General features: G+C 45.7%; 1 protein-coding gene across 8 annotated transcripts in view; it reads right to left on the bottom strand.

Moving 5' to 3' along the window:
• LOC120758131 (contactin-4) overlaps positions 1–13926 on the bottom strand; it is a 264846-nt gene that overhangs the window by 218721 nt on the left and 32199 nt on the right. For 7 of the 8 annotated variants that reach the window (XM_040076012.2, XM_058422177.1, XM_040076014.1 and 4 more), the window contains exon 2: positions 9730–9774. The gene's annotated coding sequence lies outside the window, so the exon portion shown is untranslated. Of the gene's footprint in view, positions 1–9729; positions 9775–11837; positions 12153–13926 lie in introns of all 8 variants that reach the window. The other variant, XM_040076007.1, reaches the window with a different exon arrangement.

Here is a 13926-nt window from a genome sequence, read left to right as displayed (position 1 = left end):
GTGAGTTCTGGTTAAAGTGTCCAACTCTGCAATGAAGTTTGGCATTCTTTAAGCAGAGGGCAGTATTACATCAGGAAATGGTTATTAAAGTTACCTGCTCCACAGCATGTGAGATTACAGCACTTCAATTTAACAGACATATTCCAGGTAACTGATTTTATGGCTGTATAAAGTTTCAGAAAGTACAGCTATATTCAATTATGACAGAAAATTATAGACAGGGGAGCGCTGCAGCCTCCTCCTGCACTTGGGTAAGAATAAAAAAAGATCTTGTCAATGCATTGTTTTACTTTGACCCAGTCCCTTTAACCCCAGAGGGTTTTTACCCTTCTCTCCTCCAATTAGCAGTTCATGAAATATAAATACACCAGCTACTCTGTCCATTCAGCCTTTAAATCCATGTGTCCTCCCATCCCTCCTGGACCTGGCACTGCCACCCTCTAACAGGAATAACTCCTCTGGGTATCCTCTGATGCTCTGCTCCTTCTGTCCCCTGCAATCCCCAGTCCTGCTGCTGCTGCCCCTCTTAGTGGCAAAGTGGGAGCTGAAAACCCGGCCAGGAGATAAAATTCCCCGGCAAAGGCTCAGCCTCAGAACTTTTCCTCCTGCTTTGACATTTATGTAACATTCAGAGGCCTCTTGCTCACACAGAGATGTTCCTCTCCTCCAGCCAAGCCCTTCAGATGGGGAGAATTATCTATTCCTCACTGACATCTTCCACTAAATGGAACATTTAATTAATTTGGTCCTAGGCCAGTCTGATCTCTTTTTGCTTGCATGAAGACGAGCACGACTTGTAACTCTCTGGCACCGTTTCTTCTCCTCCTCCTCCCCCTCAAAAGGAACTTTGGTTGTTTACAGAACAGATACAAGAAAATCCAAGCTGGTACAGTGACACATCATTAGTTAAAAATACACCACAGCATAAAGAGCTTTAGTGCCGAGAGCGCATCGGAATGCGGAATTACACGAAAATGGCTTAGGAAGGAAAATGAAAGTCATCTGGAAAGTGGTGATTTTTCCTGCTACAGGCTGGAACAGAACAAAAAAGGCTGCAAGCACTTTTGTGTTACTGCAGAAAGCCAACTTTAGTGCAATTAACCAAGTTGAAAATACGGAATAAAGGGCTATAAAAACACTTGAAATGTATTACCGTATCTAAAATGCAGATGGAAAACAGAGGGCGTGAGGAAGGGTGAGGAGAGGTCTCAGAAGCAAACCCAAAGTGCAGATCCCTGGCCAGAGCCAGCATAACCTGCAAGGACAATTTGTGACTTACAGCAAGCTGCAGGAAGCTCTGAAGACAGATGGAAATGCAGCAGAGAAATGAGAGGAGCTGGTGGGGAGATTCCTGTGCAAAGCCCAAAGCCAGAGAGCCCCACGTTGGGTCTGGGAGCCACAAAGAGCTGGGACTGCACTCAGAGCACAGCACAGGGAGCTGGGCTGAGCCCAGGATGAGCCCAGCTCTAAACCACAGCAGCCTCCAGAGCTGAGAGCTCTCTGTGGGAGAGAAAAGCTCAGCTCCTGCCTGAGGTTGGTGGTGATGCTGCCTCACAGCCCCAGGCTGCTGGGGGCTCAGAGGAAGCCCAGGTTCACACCTCAGAACAGAAATATGGGCAGAGACCCCCTGAAATGAACCACTTACACCTCAGTTTGCAACAGAGCTCAGGCTAAAACACTTAATTGAAAACCAGCAGGTGAAATGTACTCGGGTACCAGCATCTGTACAACACCTGCAGAAAGGTTTGGGTTGGGAGGGACCTTAAAGCTCGTCCAGTTCCACCTCTGACACCTTCCACTGTCCCAGGCTGCTCCAAACCCTGTCCAGCCTGGCTTTGGACACCTCCAGGGATCCAGGGGCAGACAAATTTCACCCTGCCAGGGACTCCCCATCCTCACAGAGAAGAATTTCTCCCTAACTGACCAATCTTCCACCTCCTGACATCGGAGTGAGGTGGTCCCAAGCACACCCAAGACATGTGGAACGCTGGAAACCTGAAGATCAGACCGTTTAGGATCTTGATGCATAAAAAGAGATTATGATCAATACATTCCTGTAGCTGTACCAAAAAGAACCACCAATATGAGACTGTCAATAGTGGGGGCTCGAGTTCCAGGGGCGCAGGAAAGCGCAACCCACTGCAGCTTCACCAAGAAAGGGTGAGGGAGATGCTCTAGTGACATTTCAAAGGGGAGAAAAAAAACAGAGGTAGCTCTAATCATCATCCTCTGATGAGGTGTTTTAATTCTAGGATAACAGACTGTGGCAAAGCCTAAATAAAAACAAAGAAAATCAGGACACATCTGTTCAGCATGAAAACATTTTTTTTTTTTTGCCCCGTCTGCTTCCTGTGGAAGAAAAAAAGACTTCAAGGACTGTGCTGAAGATAAGATCTCCTGTATCAAAGCAGGTGATACAGCAGAATTGTGATAATTCTTGTGGAATGAGAGGAACGAAGATTAAGAGGAAAATGAGGAAATAAGAGATCTTTGAACTGCTTTGAAGTATGGCACCAAAAAGCTGATCCAAATTCCCATTAACTCCAGCAGTGCATGAAATGCAGTTTACTGCCTGTACGGCTCCGCGTTCTGGAAATTCCAATAACGGGCAGTTAAACTCTGGAAACACGGATGACAGGCAGGGACCAGCACCACAACTCCGCACGCTCGGGGCTGGCAGCGAGTCAGCAGCACAGAGGAGAGCACAGATCCAACAGGAACAGGGACACGGGCAAGAGCTGACGGCCAGGGGTTGTTTGGCGCGAGGGGGATTAAAATCGTGGCTGTGAGACTGAAGCGATAACTCCTCAAAGATTTAGAGGTGGTGGGGGAGCCGAAGTGTTGGGAAAAGAGCAGAAGGAATTACAGACTGGAGACAAAAAGTGAGTCACATTCCAATCCCTTCTCCGTGCCACATGGTGTATTGAGGACAGCTGCCACTCAATAAACCCTAAAAATAACGTTTTACTAGAAAACTTTGAGCGGGGCAGCTGCACGACATCACCTCCACAGATCCCTTCCAAATGCAAGAAAAACCAGCAGAATTTGCAACGTGGTATAGGCAGATTCATCATTTAAAAACAACATTAGGAGAAATCAAAATATATATTTCTAATTAAGGAGATAAAGACGTTCTTACAATGGTACGAACAGGAACAATGATCAGTTTGAATGGATTAAACCTAAACCATCTTATTTTCCTTCCCAATCAGGACAGCTGGGATCCTGAGAAACTAAGACTCCAAATTCAAAAGAAAAAAAAGTTCAAAATTGACCCAAAGGAATATTTCTCCTCCCTTCAGCTGGCAGATGGATCCCTTGAAGCAATGAATCCATTTTCCAAACACTTCCATGGGGGGGGCAAGGGATACAAATTTCACCAAGACCAACAATAGAGACAGAGAAACCAGGGAACATTTCTTGAGTGATCACACTCCAACACCTTTATGAAGAATCACATCTATAATATTTTTCTGGCTAATTAAAAGGGTGACAAAATCAGTTGTAGCAAAGATTAGATTAAGTATTTTAATCCACAAAGATTAATTTGAATTACAGGTTTTTTTAATAGATTTCCTGAAGAACCTTTGTTTCTGTTTGAGTTGTTTATTGTGAGGTTATCAAATCTTTTAGAAAGGAGCAGTAAAACCCAAGTGTGCCACAGTGAACCATGAGAGGTTGGCAGCATCAGGTGTTTCACCCAGACATTCCTTTAGTTTGGGGTTTCCTCATTTTTAGCCCCATTTCTCAGAATCCCAGACTGGTTTGGGTTGGGAGGGATCTTAAAGCTCATCCAGTTCCACCTCTGATACCTTCCACTCTCCCAGGCTGCCCCAAGCCCTGCCCAACCTGGCCTTGAATCTGAGCAAAGGATTTATTGCCATTGGTGCAGTATCAAACCTGCAGCAATAATTCCACGTGCCACAATTCCAGCACCAAAACAAACCTTCGTGTTGGCCAATTCAGCAACTTTTTTTTGCCTTTTGAGGATGTGGGTTAAAAGGGGCACGAGAGATGCACAGTCAGGACACCTCACTTCCATCCGTAAAGTAAATGTTTAATATTCCAGGAGTCGGAAATTAATTTCCTAAATGTTAATTGATGCTATTTCAAATCGCTGAGGGCGCATTGAACGCATTTCAAATGATTAACACAAGATTTGATGGCAAAGCAGCCACTTCAGAAATGGTCAGAGCCTGCATTCCTCCTGCCCCACCTGCAGCAAGAAAAGCTCACTGAAAACCCAGTGAAATGGTGGAATTACATCTGAACAACATCCAACCATCTCCAGCCTGATTTGTTGTCCTTCACCTGAGGACAGAGCTGCTTTTAGGGGTGTTTTGGGTTTATTTTGGATTTGCACCATGGACATCACTGATGACACAAGTGGAGGCTGTTCAAGCCACTCAGCCCCTGACGAACACATCCTTAAACAACTAAAATGACTCAACAATCCAAATAATTGAAAGAAAAACTTATAAAAAGAAACCCCAGCTGATTTGCAGCCCCACAGCCCGAGCACCGTTCCCACAGGGTATTCCTCTTCCAGCCCTGCAGGATAAACTCCAACCCCCGCCTCAGATGATCTATGAAAAAGTGTCAGTGCCTGAAGAGTGAGCAGCAACCCAAACTCCGAGGTGTGCTGGGGAAAACACATCTGTCTGGGAGGAAATGGGGACTCTCCTCGCTGCAGCACCGCCACTCCAGCATTTTTCAGGAGCTCTGCACTCACTTAAGCACCCCTCAAGGCAGCAGCCACCACAAGATCTGGGATGACGGATGTTCCGTCTCCAACTGCAAATCCCACTGTGATTTTAATTGAATCCCAGCAGCCTTTTTTTTTTCTTTTTTTTTTTTTCCTCTCCAGAGCCTCTCCACTCTCTATTTCCTCCTTGCTCCCAGTGATTCAGCAGTTTATTCCTCACTACACTAATCCCTCCATAAGACACTTTCTCAGCCCTTTCAAGCAGGGCTCGTGACAGCAGCTACACTGGTGTTTGGGGCTTTTTTTTTATTAAATAAGAATTTATCTCAGACACGCTTTGGCTTTCAGGCTCCATCACTTTTCCAGCCATGAGAAGCATCACGAGTGCTCACACTGTACTGGTCCGTTCTCTCAGCTCAGCTGATGACAGCGTTGCAGGAATTAAAAAGGGAGACAGAAAAATGGAAACCTGGAGCCCAGAGGATCAAAAACAGGCAGTGACACCTGGAACCTAAACCAGCTGTGAAATGCTCTTCAGAATATCAGGAAAATAGATGTTTGCTCTTTACAGGGGACTCCACAGAACGGCCAGCTGGCTGTTTGAATTACTCACCTAAGAGGTGCAGAAATCCAGTTAATAGGAGCAAAAAAAAAAAAAATTAAAGAATAGGGAAAACAAACTGCCAGGACCCACCTGTGCCAGAGCTCCCAGCAACTCCTACCATCCAACACCACCTTGGAATCCAGCCTGACACATCTCAACCCAGCTACTTAGGCAGAGACTTAAAACTCAGTCTAGTGACTCTTTCTTGTAGTAATGAACAGTTTAAAAACACCATAATTGCTTCTGACCATAATCATCCAACAGCCATGAGCTGTTTATCTCAGAAAAATTAATCCTCAAAGGGTGACCCTCATGTCCACAATGTGCTCCCAGTCATAGAGAGTGATAAGTTATTCCAAGCCAGTCCACAGAACCACTGGTAGTGGCATTTTATCATCAAAGCTCCTTTGCCCTTAATCAAAGGCTAATTCAACTTGAAATCCTTAAATATGGGCTGCACCATGAGATAAAGTTAGCAACCTTGAAAAGGCCGGGAAATGGCAATTTGCACACACAAACACGAGATTGAGAGCTCCCATCATAACCTGCCTCATCAATCACGAGCTGCAGCGGCTTTAACAGGACTACTTCCAGAGTATATTAAACTTCACGACATCTTAACCTTCTTGTAAGGCCACAATAATCTCTTTTACAATATCAAACAAGTGCAGGAGGGCAGACTCGCTCTGTGCCGGAGTGTTCCTCGTGTCAGATTGCAGAATTAACAGCCAGACATTCCTTGGTGTCATTTCAGCCCCGTATTCCCACTCAGGGAACACAGACAACACATCTCACTCATATTCTGAAAGAAAAATACCCTGAAATGCTGGAAAGAGGCACAGCCCTTGAGCTACCACCTGGTAATTACCTGTTCTTCCAAAATCTCTTTGCAAGGAGAAGATCTGGCCAGCATCTGTGACTGAACACAGCTTCATCCCAAGTTTTGGTCAAGTATTTATCATGATCTTAGGGTGAAAAGTCACGCCATGAGGACTCCATCCTAAATATTACTCAAGTTTAAAAAAAAAACCCCTCAAAACCCCAAACAGTCCAACCCAAAAACTCCAAATCTCAAGCAAAATGCAGGCTCTGCAATAATTAATTGCAATCAGGGTTCTATCCAAAAGTTGCCATTTCACTCTGCTGTAAAGTCAGGATGTTCCCTCCCAGCTCCAAATTCCCAGCTCATCCTCCAAAAGACACAACTTAATCCACCATAAAATGGCAGTTTTGGCAACTCAGTTTATCAAACTACTTTAGAACAAGTGACTCTGTTTTAATTTTGGAGGGGTTTTGGGTGGCCCAAGGAACCCAAGTGATAAGGGGGGAAGGAGCCAAGGAAAGGGATGGCAGAGAGGCACAGAAGGTGAAAAGCAGAAGGGAATCAGGCTGGAAGCAGGAGATAATAAAGAGGGAAAGAAAGGACACAGCAGATTTTCAGAGGATCAGGAAAAGAGTAGGAGGACATGGTGGCAGATGTGTCAGACACATGTGACAGGGGAGGAGGACACTTGGGGATCCTGGGAAGCAGAAGGATGCCTGGAGGTCACAAACAACCCTTGTCTTTGAAGGAGGGATGTAAAAATTGCATGTTGGAGGCAGTTCAGCATCCATCCAAGTAATCCTCTTACACACCGACCCCCAGCACTTCCAGCTGAGCCCGTTCCCACCTGGAATGAGCTGCAGAGCCAAGAGCTGCCGGGCACAGTCACACACCAGGCAAAGGGGAAGCTGCCAGTGCACAAACCCGGTCCCAATCTTGTCAAACCGTGCCCCAAAACCAGCTGCTTTTCAGACTCTGCTCATCAAAATCTCCTTTTCCAGAGCTCTTGCCCAGCACATCCAGTTTTAGGACATTTCTCCAGCACAACCGCACATTGTCTGCTGGTAATAATTCTAATTAAAATTACACTCTAAGCCTGGTTGTGGGATACAAAGCACAGATGCTACAAAACTCTAAGAGGACTGCTGGCCTGCCACTGTTTTAATTAGCTTGACAGGTAATCAACTAGAATTTTGTAATTATACCACTACAAAGCACAAATGTTTCCTTTCAAATCCCTGCTTCTGGAGTCACTTTGGTCAACCACAGCCACTTTTGAGCCTCAGGACCAGAAGCAAAAGCCCAAACTTGGCTTCCTCAGGGCCTGGCTTTGACTCAGCAAGACCCACATGCTGAAGAGCGTGGGAGAGAAGCTCCTGCCCTCCCCCAGAGATGAAAGTTGTTATAAAAGCTGAGCTGCAGTCCCCAAATGCGTCGTTCTGGCAAGTACAGCAGAGTGTGTGCCCACTCTTCCCTCAAAAACGCTCTGTGCCTGCTCTCTGAGAGCAGACACCGCACCCCACGGCTCGCTGGGGAGGAATTTGGGCACACAAACTCACTGCTCAGGACACCTCAGCAACACACAAACCCAATTCTGCCATTTCCAGACCTCAACACCCCACGGGGCACTGCTGACCTTCTAATGGTCACAGCCACCAAGTGCTTCCCCACATCGGGTTTTATTTCAAATACCCTTCACTCCCAGCGCCGGTGATGCCTTTTGGGGCTACCCAAACACAGAGGCCAGGCAGAACTGAGGCAATAAAAAAGCAGTATTTATTATATTTGTTGAAGGGCCTTCAGGTGGATTTTGGGCAGGCAAAGCCACCCAAGGGCTGCACCCAGAAATGGACAAAGGGTCACAGGTTTTCACACTTTGATCAGTTTGGGGGTTCACCTCCCAATTACAGCTTCAGGTAATGAAGTCATTCACCCCAAGTTTGCTGCCCCCAACTCACTTTTGTTTCCATCTCTCAGGCCTGAGGCAGTGAGGTGTCCTTGATCCCCAGCCTGGAGAGGAATTGCTGTGTGTGACCAAAATGGGGAAGCAGCAGCTCCCACTGTGTGTGGAGTTTGGAGTTCCACACTAAAGAACTGCAGGGTTACAGATACAAGGAAAATATAAAAGCTGAAGTCCTAAGGCACCACCAGAATGGAGGCTTTTAACCCAAATTCCAGTCACATCCTCACTAATAAGGAGTGTTTACCCAAGAGTTAAAGGCTCTGTAAACAGAAAGCAATTTCCATCCTCCTGTCTGGGGTGGTGTCAGCATTTGCAAACCGTTACCAGCATGCCCAGAACTGTCTGCTCCAGTCCTCCACACCTCCTATCAAACTGGCATTTAAGGATTTGGAATGCAGAACACAAGGCTGCAGCCTAAAAATAATATCCTGAGATTTGATCCTGCACTTCTTATTCAGGCTCAATTAATCAAGGTTGCCTAACTCTTCAGAAGTACTTTTCATCAGCAGATTGAAAACACTTCCCACGTGAAATGGGGATCAGCGTCTCCCTTTTCCTGTGGGGAACCTGAAAATGAGATTTTGCCTGAGAAGGAGCTCTGAGGCTAATTTGGGAATACTGTCCAAAGGGATGAGGAGTCCATTATTCAAAGTTATCTTTTATATTAAGAAATAAGCTTTTCCTTTCAGGCCACTAGAAAGACTAGAAAGTGATCTATCACAGGATTTATTAGGCTGTCTTTGAAAAACCTCACACCAAGATAGCACACTCCAAAAGAGCCGGGCTGAATGAGAGTATTTACTTGATCTCCATCTTCAGTTTTCATTGTGAACACCACCCAGGACCAAGGAAGAACTCCCAAGAATTAAGAAATTAAATATTTTTGTCAGAAACCATCTGTAGTCCTTCTGAACAGATATAGTAATAGCATCTAAAACTAAGACAGCATTTATTTTTCAAATAATTGCAAGCTCTGAAAACATCTTGTTCTCCCTTGGAAACAACATAACTCAGGCTTAAAAATATGTTGGGAAAAAACCCCTCAAGATAATTTCAGGTTCTATAGAACAAAACCCACCTCACCACTAACAAGATTGATTCCCTTTGACATTCAAACTGAGAGGCCATTAAGAAAATTTGAGTTTCAGAAACGCCACAGGTTTTTTTGACAAATTCGATTGCAGAGTCAATCACTCAATGATTAATTAAACACCAATTTTGAAAAATCTCTTGACAAGAACAGTAAGAGCCTAACCAGAAAAAAATCCCCTGAAGCATTATTGATAACAAGAGATCAATATCCTTTCAAAAAGATTCATTCTATAACTTCCATGTCCTGTTGAACATACATAATTTACAATTTTCTGTTTACAGTAATTACAGAGGGCATAATTATGTTCCCCATTTTCCATAAACCTTCCAATGTAGAATTGCATGAATGCAACAGATACACCCCTAAGAACTTAAACACAGATTTATGTATTCTTTTAAAAAGGGAAATCAAAACCCCCAGTCCGCGGCAATTGCTTGAAAGCTGAAACAACGCAAAGGAGACTGATATTCGAAGCAATGATGTTAAGAATAAAGAGAAATTTAAAATCAACACATCAGAATTAGGATTAAAGAATTGTTACCTTCTCCAGGGCATGATATGTAGCCTTCAGTCAAATTTCCAATGCCTGAAAGAAGAGATTCAAATGGAATGTTGGTTATACTGATATTTTAAGGCACTAAGTTAATTCTTGTTGTTGATAATTTGTTTTGCAGAGGAAGAGGCTGCCTTGGATTGCTTTTATTTGCTATTTTCCAAGCGCCAGGAGAGAACAGCAGTAACGTGGTCAGACCCTTTTCCACTGCTTGGTTCAGTTCCCCCCAGCCCAGGAGGTCTCTCCTCCAAAATCTCCAGCTTTGCTCCTTTCCCCTGCACACTACCCTGGAGTTCAACCTTTCCACCAGGGAATGACCCAAACCTTAATTTTTCCACCTCTGACTTCACCAAAGGCTGAAACTCTTCCACTGATAACCTCAGCACAGCTCTCAGCTGACAACAAACCAACCCAAATCCCACAAAAAAGGCTGAAGCAGAGCCGTCTCCCATTAGATCATCCAAACCACATGCTAATAAAATGGGAAAAAACAGGAAAAAACCAGGAAACTTATTTAACACATGCTTTAAACCTAAAGCTTCACGTGTTTGATAGCTGGGTACGGGTCACACAGAGAACATATGGCAAACGGAGATGATGTTTATGAAACTAGAATTCAGCAGGCACCAGAAACGCAGCAAAAATGATATAATGAAATTATATAAGGAAATATAAGATTTTTTTTTGCACTATCAACACATCCCAGATAGGAGAGGTGGAAAAAGAAGCCTGACATTTTGCCTGGAGATAAGCACCCATGTCCTGGGTTGTAGCTTGAATTCCAATTTGATACGAGGAAGTCACAACCAGAGGACACCCCTGCTCCTGGAATGGGGCTGCACACTGAAGTCCCTGAAAATGAGATACTGAGAAGAAATTCCACCCTGTGAGGGTAGTGAGGGGCTGGGATGGAATTCCCAGAGCAGCTGTGCCTGCCCCTGGATCCCTGGAAGCGTCAAGGCCAGGCTGGATGGGGATTGGAGCAGCCTGGGAGAGTGGAAGGTGTCCCTTCCCATAGATGGGTGTGGCACTGGATGGGATTTAAAATCCCCTCCAACCCAAACCCTTCTGGGATTCCGTGGCTATAAAAAGCTGCTACACCACGTTCTGTACCGGGGAATTGCATCCCTGGTGGTCTAAAGGGATTTAGACCTTCGTTCATCGTGGATGTACCACTGCCAGCCATCACTAACACCTCCCAGCCTGAGAGCTCCACCCATGGAGCAGCTCCCACAGCTCTACTTCCCACCTGGATTCACTCCCTCCCGGTTCAGGAGACCTGGAGGGGAGCAGGTGGGATCCAGCACCAGCCCCGGGTCTGGGAAAGCTTTTCCATGAGAAACAGGCTGGAGGCAGGCAGAGCCAGATGGAGCCCACCGAAGTGAGCACAGCGCCGGCGAGAGCGGGTAAATATTTGACATTCAGAGCTACGCTAATTAGACACCGAGAAGAAACGAAAGGTTTTGTACCAATCAAAATATTACTCTATTTACTGTAACTGTTCAGCTCATCACTTCACTCAGGGAAAGTTTGGGAGAACAACTTGCACAAGTCAAGCAGCGCTCCCAAACACCAACGTTGCCGCGTATTTTTAGACGCCTACAAAGCTGCGGCTGCTGAAAACAAAGAAAAAAAAACCAAAAACCCTGCAGTTTTGACTTAGCCAAGCCTGATCTCCTGAGTACAGCGAGATTTTGAGCCCACCCAGCTCCCAAGCAGCCCTGAACTGCCGTGGGCACCAGAGCCAAGGCACAAGAGGTGTCTCATGGAACACCTGCCACACTCAACCCTCAGAGCAGCGCCTCACCACGCTCTGGGCTTTTGTTTTTCCATGCCTGTGTGCAGAACCCAGCACCGGCGGCTTTTTTTGGCACTTACGTGGGAGACTCTGGACAAAAATCTTGTTTTTTCTCTTCCCCCCACCCCCCCAGCAAATGCAGTTACTATGAAGCTCATTACTGCTGTCTCCTGCTGGAGCTGCTCCCGTTGGGTGGGCACTCACATTCGAGCACAAACCTCATCTCCCATATGCCCAGCCAGCACTTTGGATACTCCATCACTTTGGGGTGGAAGGAACAGGAGTCTGCTTGACAAACCTCTGCGTTCTGCTTCTGTCCGCTTGGCGGATCAGGCCAGCGGCGTGTGCCCACTCCAACCCTTCAGAAACTGCAGGTTCCAACAACAGGAACACTTCGAGGGACAATTTCTTCATACACTCTGCCTTGGCAGAGAGATATTGACTCAAACCAGGGTGGAGGCACATTCAGAATATTCTGTTCTCAGCGCAGCATTCCATCCCGCAGGAATTGCAAGGCACTCCTGACAAAACCTGCGGATTTGGTGCTCAGGTAGCGGCAGTGCTGGGTTAACATTGGGACTCCTCTCAGAGGCCTTTTCCCACCTTTAAAATTCTGTGTTGGAGAATAAAAATAATGTACAATAAGTTAATTGTACATCATCCTCACCAGCAGCACTGAATCTGAACTTCCAGGCTGGAAAACCTGAAGCTTTTAAATTGTATTCCCCCCAAACATCAGCAGTGCCCAAGCAATTTCACTAAATAATAAAAGAAACCTCCCCTAGCCTGGAGGGTTTGGCCATAGCTTCCCAGGAATTCAAACCCACACCTTCATCCCAAGCAAAAAAACAACCTGGAACAGGTACTGAGGGGCACAGGCTCTGCTCCCTCCCTCGGGTGACACTGCAGAAGACAGCACACTAAAACCTGAATTTAGCAGGTTCGGTGTTTTCTGCATCCCTTGTCAACAGAAGGCTTTGGGAAAAAAAAAAAAAAACAACCAAACTTCAGGACACAGAGAGGAAGTTGTCTCCAAAGGAAAAGGCAACAACACTTTTAGTGCAGCTCCCCAGTCACCACTGCAGTCGTTCTTGAAGCTGTAACTTCCAAAAAACCCTAAGAAACTCGACTTTTGTGCAAGCCTCATTTCATGTAAAGGAACAGCACATCCTTCAAGAGGGGAAAAAAAAACGACTTAAGGAGAGAAAATAAAAATAGAGAGGATTCATTTCACAGTAATGCTGTGTATTTGCACAGAAAAACTCCACTTTTTTTTGTGGAGGCAGTTCTTTGGGAGCTGGCAAGAGGGAGCACTGATGAGAGCCTGGAGAAGTGCTGATCTCTCATCTGCTGCCAGCAGAAATCCATACATTACGCTCTGAGCTTATATTGACACAAACCAATGCAGACGGGGCTGAAGGCAGCATTCCCACAGAAACCCGAGGTGCATTTCCCACCTGGAAGGTTTTCAGCATCGCTTGCAGATCCTGCCATCCCTAATGCACCTCTCCTCATCCTGGAGATGAGGCTGCAGGGAGGGGCTCTCTTGGGGATGGAAATCAAGCGTGGCCCAGGACAGGGACATAACTGATCATCAGGCTGGGATTCCTCAACCCAAACTTCTCCCTTGGTCACTTCAAGCGCACAACACTTCATTTGCTGATTATTTTTGCCTTTTACTGTTCCTGGCTCTGTTGTGGGGTTAGCTTTATGGAATCAGCCTCCTCTGGCACTTTTTGAATCTCCTGCCAAACCACAGACTTGTCCCGTCTTCCAAATTCAGTTTTTAACCAAGATTAAAATATGAGATTTTTTGCATCTCTGCTTCACTCCAGTCTCAAATTAAACACTCCTGGAGCCCTCAGACAGCAGATTTGTCTTTATCTCCATTCCCTATACACTGTAAACACCTTTTCCTGCTCCTGTTTTCTAATATGAACTTCCAAACCTTCCACACAATTCTCTCCAATTAGGCTAAAGGAACGCAAACCTGTGGACTGTGGGCTCATTAATAAATGCTAATAAACAACCAAGTGCCTCTGAACCAGCTCATCTTCATTTCCAGCAGCCCTCAGGAGGAAAGCTGCTCTGTTGCCATCCCTATTCCTGCTCCAAGAGGACATTCCTGGGACAAAATCCACACCTCTGCCCTAATCCTGGCTCTGCTGCTCCCCAGAACAAAGGCAGAGGATGGGAACAGGGAGTTTTCAGCACCCGGGTCAGCATCACCCCAGTGCTCCTCCCGCTCACCAGTTCCAGCAGTGGATTGATTAGGGGAGCTCAAAGGAACAGACAGAGCTTTCTGGAGCTGAAACATAAATCCCATGTGCAGAAGCATTTCCTGTGCATTTAAACACTGTTTAGTGAGTCAGCCAAAAATCATGCTG

Source organism: Hirundo rustica, chromosome 12 (assembly GCF_015227805.2).
Source record: "Hirundo rustica isolate bHirRus1 chromosome 12, bHirRus1.pri.v3, whole genome shotgun sequence".
NCBI lineage: Eukaryota > Metazoa > Chordata > Aves > Passeriformes > Hirundinidae > Hirundo > Hirundo rustica.
The sequence above is the reverse complement of the archived record's forward strand: the minus strand, read 5'-3'. Positions and strand labels throughout refer to the sequence as shown.